We start from the raw sequence: 16,035 nt of genomic DNA, 5'->3' as shown, positions 1-16,035 counted from the left end.
TGTGTAAATCATACCATATGTTAGGCATCTTCAAAAGAAAACTGAACAAACCACACAGTAATTAAAGTGGGTTTTTTGAAAAATCAGACTTTTTTTTGCTTATTTGAAGATTTGTTGTTTTGCAGTTCTGCTGAGAACAAGTATCTTTACATTGCTTTGTGGACTCCATGTTTTTTTTCTCAATAGGAGAATAATTTTTTCTGAATAAATGCAGAATCTATGGTCTTTGTGCCATGCCCATTAGCATTAAGAGGGGAAACAACTCTGAAGGGAATTCCCAAATTCAGCAGATTATAGCTAGAGGACAGCAAAGCCTGCTTCTGCTGTCTTGAAAATTTTCCTGTTTCATCAGTCTGAAAAGATATGTGTGCTGATAAGTTTAATGAGGATCTCAAATTACAGGAGGTTGTGTGCTGATGTGGGACTTGTGTGGTGACTCAGAGGTGGCAGCATTTTCATGAATGCATTTGTTTTCAAGGAGTGTGGTTATTTTGCTGAGTTCACCAGGATAAACACTATGTTTTCCATGTGGCTTTCTTTACCAAAACCTAGTGTTGTGCAAGGTAAGGAATAATTAGCAAGGAGGCAGCTGTAAAGAGTTATCCTAATGTAATTATCAAAATTAAAAGAACTGTGTTGCCATTCAAAAGATCCTGTTGAGAAAGACAGTACCTAAAATTAGGCTCTACCTCCTGTTATGGAAAGAAAATAGTGAGATACTGAATCACAGAATGGTTTGTATTGCAAGGGACGTTAAAGACCATATAGTTCCAATACCCTGCCATGGGCAGAGACAACTTGCATTAGTCCAGGTAACTCAGAGCTTCAGCCAACCCGGCCTTGAACTCTGCCAGGGATGGGGCATTCACAGCTTCTCTGGGCAGCCTGTTCCAGTGTCTCATTGCACTCACAGTAAAGAATTTCTTCCTACTATCTCACCTAAATCTGCCCTCTTTCAGTTTAAAACTGTTACCCCTCATCCTAACACTACACTCCCCTATAAAGAATCCCTCCCCATCTATTCTGTAGGCCCCCCAAAAGTGCTGGCAGGTTGCTATAGGCTCTGCCTGGAGCCTTTTCTTCTCTAGACTAAACAACCCCAACTCTCTCTGCCTGTCCTCGTAGAGAAAGTGCTCCAGCCCCCTGATCATCTTCAAGGCACTCCTCTGGACCTATTTGACATAGCTTTTTTCCAAACCAGATTTTCCTCCCATAGCTACTTCTACTTTCCTAAACATTGGCTTGGCTTGGCTTTATCCTCTGCCAGGTGGGTAGGACATGGAGGATCTCTTGAAATGAAGCCAAAGTAACGGGTGTTAGGAGGTGTGTTTAATTCCAGCACATTGTAAAGCAAGTTGTGTCTCGCACTGAGATTCAGACTGTCCAAGGAGTTGTTATCCATGAAAACATGAGATCAGTATTTCTTCATCAGTTGCAAATAGCCTTTCTGAATATGGAAAATTGGTTAAAGAGGAAGCTGTTTGGAAAAGGATTTTCAAGCAGTTCAGGAGCAAAGGCAAGATTCAATTGTAGAAGCCCATTTCTTTCATCAGCATTCAGGTTTGTCTATGTCATGGTATATGCCATATCACGCAGTAAGCACTTCTCCACTGTAATAAAATATTTCACTTGTTCTAGTACATGACTTACTATTTTGGTATTGTTTGAAAAGTGAATTTTCTAATTATGGCTTATTTTTTGTTCTTTTTTAGCGTTTGTATCTTAATCTCTAGTAGATATTCTTGTTTGACCTGTAGAAAAAAAACCATGTTCATAACAACACGTGCTCCAGAATGGTGAGGTTGTGCATAAGTTTTGCAAAATAGAAGTATTAGATTAATATGTAATGAGCTTATTGCAGAAAAAATTCTCTCTTGCAGTCATTCTTTCCCATCCATCCTGTAGCCTGTTGCCACTCTGATAATGTGTGTGTAGTGATGATGCTTAGAGACCCTGACTGCATTTTGCTAAATGTTGTATGCATGCCTCAACCCAAGTGTGCACTATTCAGAGGTAAATGGGTGTGCAGTTGAATAAACACTAGAAATGCAGACAGGGTAGTAGAAGGTGAAAGCTGAGCAATGATCAGCATTTGAAGCAGTAGTCATGTTGCTCAGCTGAATCCCAAACTTTGAGGCAAACCCCCTTAGGGAAGAGCTTTTGCCTTTCAGTGGCTCTGTTTCCCTATCTGTAAATTGCATATAGCTATATCCATCTGGAAAGTGTGTTTCCTTGCAAAGTTCTTGGTTTTGCATAAGAATGTCATTGTGATGGCACTGGCATTATTTTTGTTAATAGGGGCTTATAGTATGATTAGAACTGTCTCACCAAACTTTTTTTTCCAGGGAGACTGTGTTATTAAAATCATCCTAATATAAATAAATAAGGATATTTGGGTACAGCATAGGTAATTTTAAAGATCACCTCTGTCTTTATCTGTTAACTTGTGTTCTTTCCTTCTTTATTTTTTTTTTGTTTGTATCCCTGTTACTCTTTTTGGGATTTTGGGGAGGTGTGCTATGCCCCTGACACATGGATCCCAAGCCTGGGTTTCTATTGAAGTTCACATTCTAGGATATGATATCTAACAAACCAAGGAAATACTGGTAAGATGAGACTAACAACTGACTATAGGTGTAATTTGGCAGGTTTAGTACTAGAAATGTTTACAGGCATCTTCTAAACTAGGTTATTTATTATTGTTTGTGTTCACACTGTAGTTTCTACTCAGTGATTGTCTCTCATGGATTCCAAGATTTCAAGCCTCAACAAACTAAGACATACCAAAAAAAAAAATGCAGATTTGAATCCTGCTAAAATAGCATTGAAACAAACTCCTTGTGCATAACTTTCTTAATCCTTCTGTGCAATTTTAACAATTCAGTTTTTCCTGCTTCCTCCCCATTGATCTTGACTATATGGAAAGTATCTTTGAAATATGTATTTAAAACAGGATTTAGAGTCAGGAGCAGACACCCACATATGCTCATCATCTGGAATTTAGTACTTTCATGACAAAACAGGGTGTAGCATAAATCTGTTTGGATATAGTATTTTAATTGAGCAAGAGTTGCTTGTAGAAACACTGGTTGTGTTATGTTGGGGGTTTTTTAATAAGGGAAAAGATGATGCAAGTGCAAATTGTTGTAATGCTGAAATACTGTAGGTGTAGTTTCAAGGGAGGAATAATACAGTCAGGGCTAACGTCTCTGATATCTCATCCTGCTGGTTATTTGAAGGTAGTGAAATACCATTTCATTGCACACGTTAGAACTTGCCACTATATTGTTTAACAACTATCAGATGACTATTTAATTTAAAGGAAATATTAAAAAACTCCAAAGGCTTATTTTTCAGAGCTTCATCAAACTATGCTCACCTAGAAATTGTGCCTGAGTTCCCTTTAAATTCTCTTAAAGTTCAATAAGAGAAAGCTTGTCAGGATTTTGAGGCTTGCAATGTATTTAGACAGCTCAGCTCACAGCTCTGCCTTGGAGACATCCTGAAGTTCATTACCAATCTTTGTGCTTCTTCTCAGCAAGAACTGATCTAGCCTGGTACCCTGGCAAAGCACAGCTTTGTCTTTCAGTACTGCACTTGAATGTACAAGCTTTTATATGAGCAGGTAGTTTTATTTGCAGTAAAATCACTCCTTACAAAGCCGTGTAGTGAAATAACAATGAAGTCACAAATCTGCAAGTATGTCAAAATGAGAGTGGTAGATTGCCCTCTGCTATGGGAGTGTTTCCAGTATAATATTGAGCTTCTCAGCAGGGAGTCCTAAACTGGGAAAACCACCACATACAGAACGGTATTTATAAATCTAGGCAATGTCAACGTTTCTGTTGTGGAACGGAAAGTGCGGGATTTGCTAAATCACATTATTGCTGTGAAGCCTGGTAATCGCTTTTTCTTGTTTCTTTTCTTTCATCACTATGCTAAATGCCCTGAGCTATCTGTATAATTATTTCAGGCAGCAATCCTCATTGTTAGCTTATTTCCCCTGGGTATGTTTGGTGCATTTTTGAAAGTCGATTTAAAAATTGCATGGATCCATTTGGAAGGAATACAGCAGTTTCCATTCATTTTGCCTTATGGGTGTCTCTAGCAGTCTGAATTTCCAGAGGCACATGGCTTCTTGGAAGTCTGCTGTGGAGCAGTAGAGCACAGCCTCACAGGAAAGGTGGTGTTAACACATCACGGCTCTGGTATTTGATGCTTCAGGTGAAGAATTGCAAGAGCAGGAAAAGAAAATCACGTACAAGTACCTGCACTTAGTCATTGGGTCTGTATAGGCAGATATGCTGCTTCCGCTTCATGCATTTGCAGGTGATTGAGCAAGGCAATGAGCACAGCCAGCCTTTGTCACTTTTTCAGCTGTTAAATTCACTGAAACTTTAGTTAAGACTGAACCTCTGATTTTTCTTGCCACTAAATAAAAGCACCTGGAGATTAGGAAGCAGGGTAAAACCTAATTTACTAATTTTGTATTTTCCAAACCAGAGCCAGTTGAAATGGTCAGCTCAAGTCTGCAAAGGTCAAGGCTGTGCAGTGTGCTGAGCTCTGTAAATGGCAACTTGATGGCAGTGACAACTGGTGAGCACCCTCCTGGACCTCGCTGTGCTCTGCAGCATGACTGGTTGTGACAAAGGTCCTGGACTGTGCCCAGTGGCTTGTGTCACAGCAGCACAGCTCCATGGCCACATCTCACCAAAGGCTTGGAGAGCAAGTCCCTAAATCCTGGGAGCACTTGCTGTCTCTTAAAACTGCTGAGATCAGTGATGGCTGAGCTGCTTCCCTCCCACCTACATTTCCTCCTTTTCCAGCTACAAGCTCTGAATCAAAAAATGTGGCATCATTAGAGGTGTTCCTGCCACAGCTACTGTCTCTTGAAGCTTTGCCATCTGTAAGGACAAGTCCTGTGCCATTCTGGGTTCAGAGAGAGAAGTCATCTGAACTGCTGCTCTCACCAGATGAGAGCATCTTACCATCTACTTCTCCCAGCATAAACTGCTTAGCCAAAACCCTTCCCCCCCATGCTGTTGTGTGCATTTCCATTTCAGATTGCAGCTCCTGGTGCTTGGTGCTTACATCTCATGTCACATGCTGCTTTCCTTCTTTCCTCTCAATTACTCAGGTGCTTGTGTCTAAAGGCCACCATGGTGGTACCATTCAGATGCTCTCCTCTCCCTTAAATGTCACTATAGCTGGTGGATGCATTGATCTGCATTTCCATATCAGGATTTCTAATGGATTTTTTGTATCTGTTTCACCATGGCCTCAGCATTTAGCTTGGGTCTTACCCCTTGCTAAAACCAGAAGAACTTTTTTCATCTTCTGCCAGGGAAGAGTGATTTAAAATCAGGCTTTTCATTTATTAAAGCTCTTCTTGTGATTGCTGTGGAAATGCTGTTATGACTGAGCAAAAAAGTAGGTAAATACATTTGCAGTCCAGACATCTGTGCTCTGTTGTTCTGCTGTTATTTTAGAAGACTTGTTCTGACTTTAATTAAACTCCTTGTTTAATTTTAGAAGAAAATGGTTTTCTGTGATCTAATTGTTAGAATACAAAATTGCCTCAATCAATAAGTAAGAGCAGGAATTCAGGGGCTTAGCCTCCCATGTGTATTACAACATGCTAAATGCAAGAAATTGTCCTCTTTACTGGGTTTACATTTCCTGCAGACACTTGAAGTACAGACCACCTCAACAGTTTATCCAGGATAAAGCTTAAGTATCACTGCTTTGCCTGAGGAAAGACTGCACTTTAAAATATGCTATGATTACTTAATCTTACAGAAGAATACAAACAAGCCTCCTGCTGGTCAAGGATGGGGAACTCCATAGAAATATTTGATTTGATTGTGTGTGTGGTGTAGATGATATTACTGCTAAAATTGACATCCAGCTTTCTGCTAAATTCCTGCACAACTCTGAAAAAAAGCTGTGCACAGAGTCAGGGCTAGCAGACTGTATAATTAAACACTTTTGCTGATTTACAGGATTCTAACTCTCGATCAAGATGCACAACATTTCAGATAATGCCAGATGTCTTGCTGATTGACTGTCAGATAAACACAGACTTCATAAGGATTATTGCTTGGCTTTCATAGTACCTTGTGTGTTTTACAAATATCCAATCTACAAACTTTGGGATTCTCTCAAAATTTGCCTCTCTAGTAGCTTGGGTTGACTTTGGAGAAACAAGGTTTCCTTTGTGTGGAGGTGATGGACAGATTTTACTGTTTGGTCTGCTCTTAGGTTTGTACATTTAGTGAAAAATGTAAGGTCTTCATATTTGCAAAGGTATCTATTTTTAAGCCATTCTAAGAATCAAGGAAAATTTTGTGGGAAATTTAATTTCATTGCTTTGCTGAGTTGAGGGTAGACTGACTCATGAGTGATAAAATTTTGGATGTGTTTGTAATTCATATAGAGTTGTAATCCAGGCTCATATGATCCCATTGGGACAGAGGTGATGTGATTTCTTCTAGTAAATGAGACATCTAAATGGAGTCCACTTTTAAGGAACACATAGCACCAGAGGATACTGCAGGTGTGAAGCCACACACTCCTGCAGCTCATGCCAAATAATGCTTCTTAAATGAGACACTGGGGCACCATTTTATGTAACTTGCCATCAGATGACATAAATTCTCTGACAACTCCTAACTACACTGAAGCAAGCATTCTTGGAGCAGGTTGCAGTACTGGAGCCAAGCAGTTAATCAGGTGTAACATGAGGTTGTGACGTGATTTACTGCCTGTTGGTAGCTTGTACTGGGACTGTATTGTCCTTCTGTATGTACTGTATAATAGTTTTAAGCTGTCCTTAGACAGGACCCTATTGTAAACATGCTGCCTAGCTTAACTGGGATGTCCTGTAAAAATATGTTAATAAAAGCTGAAGTAATTTTAAAGGATCCTATTCCTACTATTTCTGTTTCCCAAACTATTCCAGCCAGTAAAGTACAGGCCACACTCTTAACTCTTGCTGTGCTGATGCTTTGCTAATGCCTGCTAGAGTTGTAATTCTTGTTTCAAAGCTGATCAGTCACTGTGTACCCTCTCATCTGCCTGCTGCTGTGCCTGAGTTCTCTGCTGCTTTGGCTTGCACAGTGCAGAAGTTACCGGAGAAATAAAACTTTTGCTCAAGGGGGTCACATAAATTTATTAAGACTTCATTTATTTCATGTCACTTCTTGTCTCAGCTTCAGATCTATGGAGTGAGTTCTGAGGTAATACTTTATTTAAGTTAAAGGAGTTCTTAAAACAAGGTAACTTGTGTTTGATATCAGTACTTGCCAGGTCCTTGTAACCTAGAGCTAGCAGGTCACTATACAGCAGTAAACCCTTCATGGGGTATAACTTTCAGAAGGATATGCTGAAAAACATCATTCATTTGGACAATTTTTACTAGACTTTCTGTCTGGGGACAGATCCTGAAAATGTGAGTGCTTGCAAAGTGAGGTGTTCCTTTAAATAGAAAGATACACTCTGGTGGGTTTAGACATGCTGAATATTTTAAGGAAACAGATGCAGAGAGGTGCATACTGAGGGGCTTATCAGAGAAATCACTGCATTTTATAGGCATGGTGACCCTCATTCAGGTGACTCTCAGAGGAGACAGTGACCTGTATGACAGTGACCTGTTTCCTAACCTGCCTGCAGTTCCTGGAGGACCAACACCTCAGTCAGAGGGACTTGCAAAGAGTAGCAGTAAGCAGAGAATGATGCTTTAGAGGGATTTTTGGTTCCTCTCTCTCTTCTTCTCACCCTGGAACTCTGCAAAATACAAATCCTCTGGAATATGGCCACCAGGATTTTATCAGGACCTCAAAGGGACGTGCTGGCAACTCTAGAGAAATGCATCAATCCCAGTTTAAAATAGCCCACTCCCACCCCAACCTTTTTTTTTTTTTTTAAAGACAAAATTGTGATGTCCTTCCTTTTGTGAATTAATATGTAATTTTGAATGTAAAGCAGGCATCAAATGTTTTCAGTAAGGATTTGAATTGCCCCCACAGTTGGAAACAATACTTGTATGTTGGGTGGTGGTTTGGGGAGGGAGGAGGGTTGTGTGTGTGTGTGCAGCTGTTGAAGGCCATTAAAAAGTGACCTGAGCCCCCCTGAGAGCAAGCCTGGCATTAACTGTAAATTGATATACCAGGTCTCAAACACTAATTTCAGATTTCTGCATGGCAGGGTCTTGCTAAATGTTCTTATTCTAGGTATTCTGGTTACACTAATCTTTCATGGACTTTTAAAAATAGACTGCACAGCAAGTGATCAGCTGTTGGTACAATTTAATAATTGAAGAGTTAATCCTTCAAATCTGAAACAGAAAAATGAATTCCCCTGATGTATTTCCAGCATAGTAGTTAATTTAAAATTTATCTTAAAAAAAAAAAGGAAATAAAGACAGTTTTAATTTTTATCTTACTAAAGGAAAAATTATTTTTCATGGTTGACTTTTTAAATTAAGAAATTTATGTTGTCTTTGCTCTGGTAAATGTTTATCACTGAATGCTACAGGACCTACTATTGTGATTGTGCTGCTTAAAGTTTTAGCAGAGCTTGGAAAAAAAATTGGCAGACAAAAAGATGTTGGGTCCTGATTTAGATTTGAAAGAAGCTTGCAAGCAAATGTCCACTGACGCAAATACTGCTTCCTTAGTTCTGGCTTTTTTTTTTCTTCTCCTTGATCTGACTAATTTAAAGTTGCTGCAGTGAACTTTAAAAGGTGGGTGTGGTGGGTGTTTTCTAGGCATCGGTAACAAAACTGAAGTTACTTGATCAAGACAAGGGAGCTGGGCATCTGAGGTGTCCGCAGGGAGAAAACTCCTTGTAAAATCCCAGACACATTGCCTCAATATTGCAGTGGAGACAAAGCAGAGGCGTTTACCTCTGCTAAAAGGGATGCTGCTTGTGTGGGGCTGAGGGGAAAATGGCAGAGACCCAGCACCAGTGCAATTCATCAGGAAAAAATTAACAGTGTTGAGGTGACAAAGAGCTACAAGCTCTAAATTAAAACTAAACTAAATCCTTCAAACAGCCTGAAGATGGTGGCAGCTGTCTGGCTGGTAGGGCTGGCTCTGCAGCTTGCCTGTGCCTGCCGTCGCCTGAGTGCTGCCCCGTGAAAAGGAGCTGCCAGAAAGATTGAGAGATAAAAAGCAATATTCTTGTGTTCATGGAAGTGCTTGATTTTGTTAAGGCCACAGTTATTATTTCTTTTGATTCCTGTGAGTAGGATAAGTTCCAATGGCTTTGGAAGCAGCTGTGCAGGACAGTGTTCATCACCTCTTTTCAGTGGGAATATAGAGCTGATGAGTTAATGTGTATCTTTTGCATGTGCTTATGAGATTTTTATTATTGTTGTATCATTATCATTATAATTACCATGATCAATTATTTTTATTTTTGTTGCTGGTTTTTTTGGCTGTTAGCTTAATGAAAACACAAGGAATGGAACACAATTTTTCACCACCCTACTGTCTTCAAAGCAACAACACCAAAAGCAATCATGTATCATTGCATGTAAATGAGCATCAATGAACTTTGAGGTGAAATATAGACAAATTGCTTGTTTTCAGTAAAAAAGGCTCTTACTCTCCCTTAACTTCTTTTCATTTTTCAGCTCCTGTCTGCACCAGTTTGTATGGGAGTTGCACAACTTATTTCCAGCAAGGTAAAGCTGAATGTTTGCCTGTTAATGTAGAAGGTGATTAACCATGGCCCTCAGAATACCATTTATTCACTCAAATGTGTTGGTCATGGTAGTCATGTGTTGCAAAACATTTTGCCCTAACTTGTATCTAAATTTTCTCATTGTTGCAGTTCAGATTCATCATTTGTTTCCCTCCCCAAGCCAGTGAGATCCAGAAAGGAGTCATGGCAGAAGGTTAAAACCTGTCGTACAACTCGGTATTTAAGCTGCGTGCCTTTTGCATACAGTAAAAGCATCAGGGATTAATGAAAGCATTTTAATGGATTTCTGTGTTCCTGAATCATAGCAGAACCATGAGATCACTGTGGATAGCCTGACTACCAGATTTTTAGGCTGGGTATATAAGTGATCCTCTATTTTATTGAGTAAAGTTTTTCCATGCATTTGAAAAATTACCTGGTGAATAAATGGTGGTTTTATGTTCCCCCCCTTTTTTTTTTACACTGTGTAAGATACATGATAAGGCTAATCAAAAGAGCTTTGACAAATACAGAATTAATGTTAAATTTAATTACAGATTATATCCTTTTTCTGAAAAAGTGAAGCCACTCTAAAATGTCATTTCACACCACCTGTACTCTCTGGATTCACATTCATTCCCAACTGATGATAAAAATGTGCCTAGAAATACATTCAAGAAACACCATCAAAGTAAAGTAATCATCTGTTTATTTGAAGGTAAGGTCAGAAGACCAGTTACATCTGCCTGTGACATGTAGGTTATCTCTTAACATGTGGAACAATTGCTCTGTGTGATGCCTGGAGCCAGACTGCTCAGTGCACTGAAAGGTGATGTAAAAAATGGCTGGAAGGGTAGGACAGAGCATGGTCTTGGCCATGAGCAGTTTGTGACCTCTGCAGCCACCGTGTTTCAGTAAAGCAATTTAGACTAAGCTGAATCGGAAAGAAGTTAATATTTTTAGTCATTCTTTTAACAGCTTTAATATATTGACCTGATTTATGATCCCCATCAGATTTCACTAAGGAGAAGCTGTAGGAAGCTTCCTTTACCATGGATCATGAGGACTACAGGGAGCATGTTGTAGGCTGGACAAAAGGGGTTTCTTTTATCCTGTATCTTGTATGCCATACCTGTACCTTACCCATGTGGCTTTATACAGCCTGATTATAAAAATGCTGCAGTCTGAATTAGCTTTATTCTGCCACTAAATTTCCAGTGATGAAGGCTTGGAGTAAAAGATTCTTAAAACCTCCCTGCCACAAGTCCACTACAGCATTTTGAGTACAGTGGGCTTCGGTTCTGAACACAAGACTAGAAAGCTGTTACTTAATGTTGCTAATAAATTTATTGATAAAATGTCACCATATGGATCACTGCTGTGCATGAAAAAAATAAAATCAGTGTGTATGGCTTGTAGTTCTCTTTTCTTCTCCCTTTAAGTGCTAAGGAGCTTGACTTCTCCCTTGGTAATGAGACCCTTTGACTTCATTCTGGTATTGTCCCTGGGCCTCAGGCTGATTTTCATATGGTTCCTTGAAAGTGCTCTGCACTGTGGAGGGAGCCATAAGGAGTATTTAATGCAGATGTAAATCAGATGCAGCAGAGCACAATAGCCCTGTTCATTGCTCTGTTTACAAAGTCATTAAAAAATGAGAAGAGTGACTTCAAAATAGCAGAATGAGCAGAACGTGTCCAAACTCCATTAGAAACTGGGCAAACTGGACAGAAATTCACATTTTCTAATAGAGTGATAATTGTTTGTTATAGGGACCATATGGAGCTGGACAAGAATAGCTGAGATGAGACTAACAGTTTTAGACACGAGCTTTCTTCAACCAATCATCAAATTGGTTAATGGCTTTTTCCCCCCACCATAATCAAGATAAAGCAGCTGCAGTGAAACACTGCAGTGGATAACTCCAGGAAAGACTTCCCATGTGCATGTAAGTTTGTCCATTTTGCAACGACAGCAAAATGTTCAACATTGTTCTAAAGCAAAGGGCAACACCTGCCTTTAGGCAGACCTTGGTTAGTGGATTGCAATTCTTTGTACAATCTTTGACTGTTTGCAAAAGATTCAGGGCTTGTAAAAATGCAGGCCTGGAGCATGCAAGATTTAATACATAGCACTGTTCCAAACAGACTGTTTTAGGGAACTGGGGAGAATTCACATCTAATTACTACTATGCATATCTTTTTTTCAATTTTCCTGATGTAGTTTCAAAGCATAGAAAACACCATTTCCCCAGCCGTTTCATTGCCCAAGTAATTTTGATTGTTAAAATACATTTTGTATAATTTCTCCACTTAGCCTTACAGTGCCCCCTTTGAGCATCTCTTTTAATTATACTGAATCAAGCTTTTACTGGCTTAAAATACCCAAGACTGAATGCCAGTAGCAATGTGTTTGGCTACTGCTTTACTCTAGTTCTGCCAAAGCAGAAATTCCCTAGGCTATTCACTCCTGATTTTTTTAAAAAGTATTTTGGGGGGTATCAAACCTTAAAACAAGAGATGCACGATTCAGTGTTGGCTTTGATTGACTTTCAGACTCATTTATCAACACATCTTTGTTCCTCTAAGCAAAAATAGTACAGAAGAGACCCAAAATAATGGAAAAAAGAAACAGTGCTTGCTTTAGCGATGAGAATAGAAGGGATTGGAATTGGCTCAGCATGGAAATGTAATGGTTGTGAATAGTAAGCCTTGCAGATAGTGTTTACAGCTGTAGAGGATGTTTTCTTGTAATCTCATTCTTGCCTTTGTAGTTATTACATGGAATAACTTATTCTGTTTGCTCAGGAGATGTCTGTGTTTGGCATCCTGTGGAGTGGGAATACGTAATGCTTTTTTCATTTTCTAAGAAGCATACACTGAAGGAAGAGAACAAGGCAATGTTTAGCACATCCTTTGTGCCAATAAAATGAGTTACTATACATTAGTGTTGTTTTAGAAAGCAGCTATAGATAAGTGATTAACAAGGGAAGGGGCAGAGGAAGGAAATGCTGCTCAGGATTTCTTAACACAGATACTGGAAGAGAACAAGCAAATGAGCAAGGTTTTTATTTTTTAACAAACAAGAAACCAACCAAACAAGCTTGTTTTTTGGTTTACTTTTTAAATGCCTGAACTGAAAAAAGGTGATATCTAAGATCAGTCATCAGCTTTACTTAAAAAAAAATAAAAATGGGGCAAGACTGTAGGTATGTATGGTGTCCCTAGTTAAATTACAACTGTTCTAATATTAAATTAAATGGGTGATTATGTCTCAAAACACCAACTCTTAAGGGAACACCTGGAGTGAGGATTAAAAGATGATTTCAGCTTGTGGTAGGAGTCCTTGTTATGCTCCATTCCACCCTGACTGTTCTCTTGGCCATATCAAAGGTGGTTCAAGAGTCATTCTGGGGCTCCCAGCCAGAGTTCCAGCTGCTGTAGCTGGTGTTCTTCCAAGTTTACAAGTTTAGCTGGCATCTGGAAAAAGGGATGCCCTTCCCTTCCCTTCCCTTCCCTTCCCTTCCCTTCCCTTCCCTTCCCTTCCCTTCCCTTCCCTTCCCTTCCCTTCCCTTCCCTTCCCTTCCCTTCCCTTCCCTTCCCTTCCCTTCCCTTCCCTTCCCTTCCCTTCCCTTCCCTTCCCTTCCCTTCCCTTCCCTTCCCTTCCCTTCCCTTCCCTTCCCTTCCCTTCCCTTCCCTTCCCTTCCCTTCCCTTCCCTTCCCTTCCCTTCCCTTCCCTTCCCTTCCCTTCCCTTCCCTTCCCTTCCCTTCCCTTCCCTTCCCTTCCCTTCCCTTCCCTTCCCTTCCCTTCCCTTCCCTTCCCTTCCCTTCCCTTCCCTTCCCTTCCCTTCCCTTCCCTTCCCTTCCCTTCCCTTCCCTTCCCTTCCCTTCCCTCCCCTCCCCTCCCCTCCCCTCCCCTCCCCTCCCCTCCCCTCCCCTCCCCTCCCCTCCCCTCCCCTCCCCTCCCCTCCCCTCCCCTCCCCTCCCCTCCCCTCCCCTCCCCTCCCCTTTATTTCTGTGAATAAAATGGGAAACTACAAGTTGAGGAGAGCAGTTTTCACAGCCGTGCCATGGTCTTCTGCTAAAGAGGACAGTTGAGCTGTGTGTTCTAAAGGAAAAATTTGCTATTTCAGTGATACCTGGGTGTTCTTCTGTTGGATAACAGTGTGGTGGTGAATTTAACCCTGTATGAAGCAGGGGCATGGTCTTGCACTTGGGCTTGGGCTTCAGGAAGTTGGCCTTGCTATATGCTTTTCCTGAAGTACAGCGATAAAATAGTTCTAAACAGAATGCTCTGAAACATGTGTCTGCTTTAAAATATCCATCTAATGTGTAAAAGATTATGGTAACAATGACGTTTCCATCACATCTTTCTGTAAGCAGCTTGGAATCTTCGTGATGTGTTTTATTTGGAGTGATGGCAGATAAGAAGAGCATCAGAAAAATCCCCAGGCTTTCCTGAGGAAGTGTTAAATCAGCCACAGGATCAAGCTAAAAGGCAATGTCCTTCATCACCTGATACCTGCAAAGCCCCAGGGTAAGTGCATGATTTGCAGAAAGCAGTTTATTTGCTGAGTAGGAATTCTACCAAATTTCCTAAAAGTTTGTTTGGAGTGAAGACTGAAAAAGCAAGCAGGATAACAGGCTGCAGAAACAGCTTGAGTATCACTGGCAGGTAAGAGTGCACTTGCCCCCTAATTAGTTGAATCTTGCTTGCAGAGAATAAGGTTTTGTTTCTGCAGATTGCTGAACATATTAATTACTATTTCATACCCCTTTCCACGCACATTTTTCTGTTGCAGCCCTTTTTGAAAATCTTCAAAGATTAAACTGCAGTAGTATTACTGCAAAAGTGAATAATACAGATGCTGAGCAAGCCGGTGCAGTAAGAAAGGATTCTGCCCTGAGGGGAGGAGTGGGGAGCTCCAGTGTAACATATTGAATGTTTCAAGCGATATGTCCATGATTAATTTGTTCATGAGGGGCTGTTGTGCAACAGGACACTGAACAGGTCAGTGAGTAAGCATTTGAAAAGCCTTCCGTTTGGCAAACTGATAATTATTCAGGGCTATTATAATTTTGCAGGAGATATTTCACTGTATCAGCTAAACCAGTAGATATGAAAAGCATAAGCTCAAAAGGATTCATAAAAATCTAATGCTAGTAGAAATAGTTTCATTATTAAAAAATTGCACAAAAGCCTTTTTATTTTAAATTAAACACCTGTATGCTTTTTGTAACAATATTGCAGCTGTAGACTCCTGTCAAAAGACAATAAAATAACTAATCAAAGGATAAAAAGAAGCTGTATAAATTCACCTCATAAATAAGGTGAGCGGACTAATTTTCTGAAGGGTTTGTTTTTAAAACTGCTGTGATATTTGATTCTGGCTTTCAGTATGGCTTCTAATTTGGAATCCTCTCACCTAGCATGAACAATAGCAAATCAGTACCTCCAGTTGTGTTTGACTTGTTACCTTTGGCACAAAGCTTCGGCATCTCTTTTTAGCTTTAAATATACAAGCCTTTTAGAGTGAGGATGTGCCTTTCTGTTTTCTAGTAAGAGTTGAGGACAGCTTCCTTTAGTCTCTGGGTTCACAATGACAAAGCTCAGCATAGCTGGCTGAGGCAAAATTGCATCAAATCCTGAACATTTTGCAATCTAAAGTCCAGAATTCAAGTCCAGCCACTGCCACTCGGGGTAAGCTCATTCCTTCTGGCCTAATCAATGCTTAGCAAATAAAATCTGGCTGTTCAAAAGATTGAGGACATGATAAACTCAGACGCTTGCCCATATCACAGTGTGGATGTTTAAAGAAGACTGAGTTGTTCATTAACATTGATAGCCTTTAAAAGAAATCCTTCCTTGTGTCTAAGCTTGATTAAGGCCTCTTGCCTCTCACACTGCACTGTCTAAGGGTGAGCAACTGTAAAGTAATCAGGGTTGATATCCTAGTTTCTGCTCTGGGGGAAAAAAACCAATTTTCTTTATGAGCTTTGAAATCTCACAGTGGCAACAGTTGGTGAGTGTTTGTATGAAATGTGCAGTGGTCTCTGCAGTGCTCATTCATTCCTCTGAGCCCCTGTCTCCTGGAATTTCTCACATGGAGAAGTTATCTGCTCTTTAAACAAGAAAATGTAAATTAATGTCTTGTAGGAAACGTGCTGAATAAGGATCTCCTACAGACCTAGTTCTGTATGTAGGCTGAGACAGTTCCTGGACTCGAGCCATTCATTTTTCTCTCTACAGTCAAGAACATTCATTATAGCCTACGTAGCTTTACTGAAGTCTACCAGCTTTGTTTGCAGTAAAGATTCCAGCCTTTTGGAGACTTTGCTATCTTTTCTGCTA

Source organism: Poecile atricapillus, chromosome 5 (assembly GCF_030490865.1).
Source record: "Poecile atricapillus isolate bPoeAtr1 chromosome 5, bPoeAtr1.hap1, whole genome shotgun sequence".
Classification (NCBI taxonomy): Eukaryota; Metazoa; Chordata; class Aves; order Passeriformes; family Paridae; genus Poecile; species Poecile atricapillus.
This window is presented reverse-complemented; position numbering follows the sequence as displayed.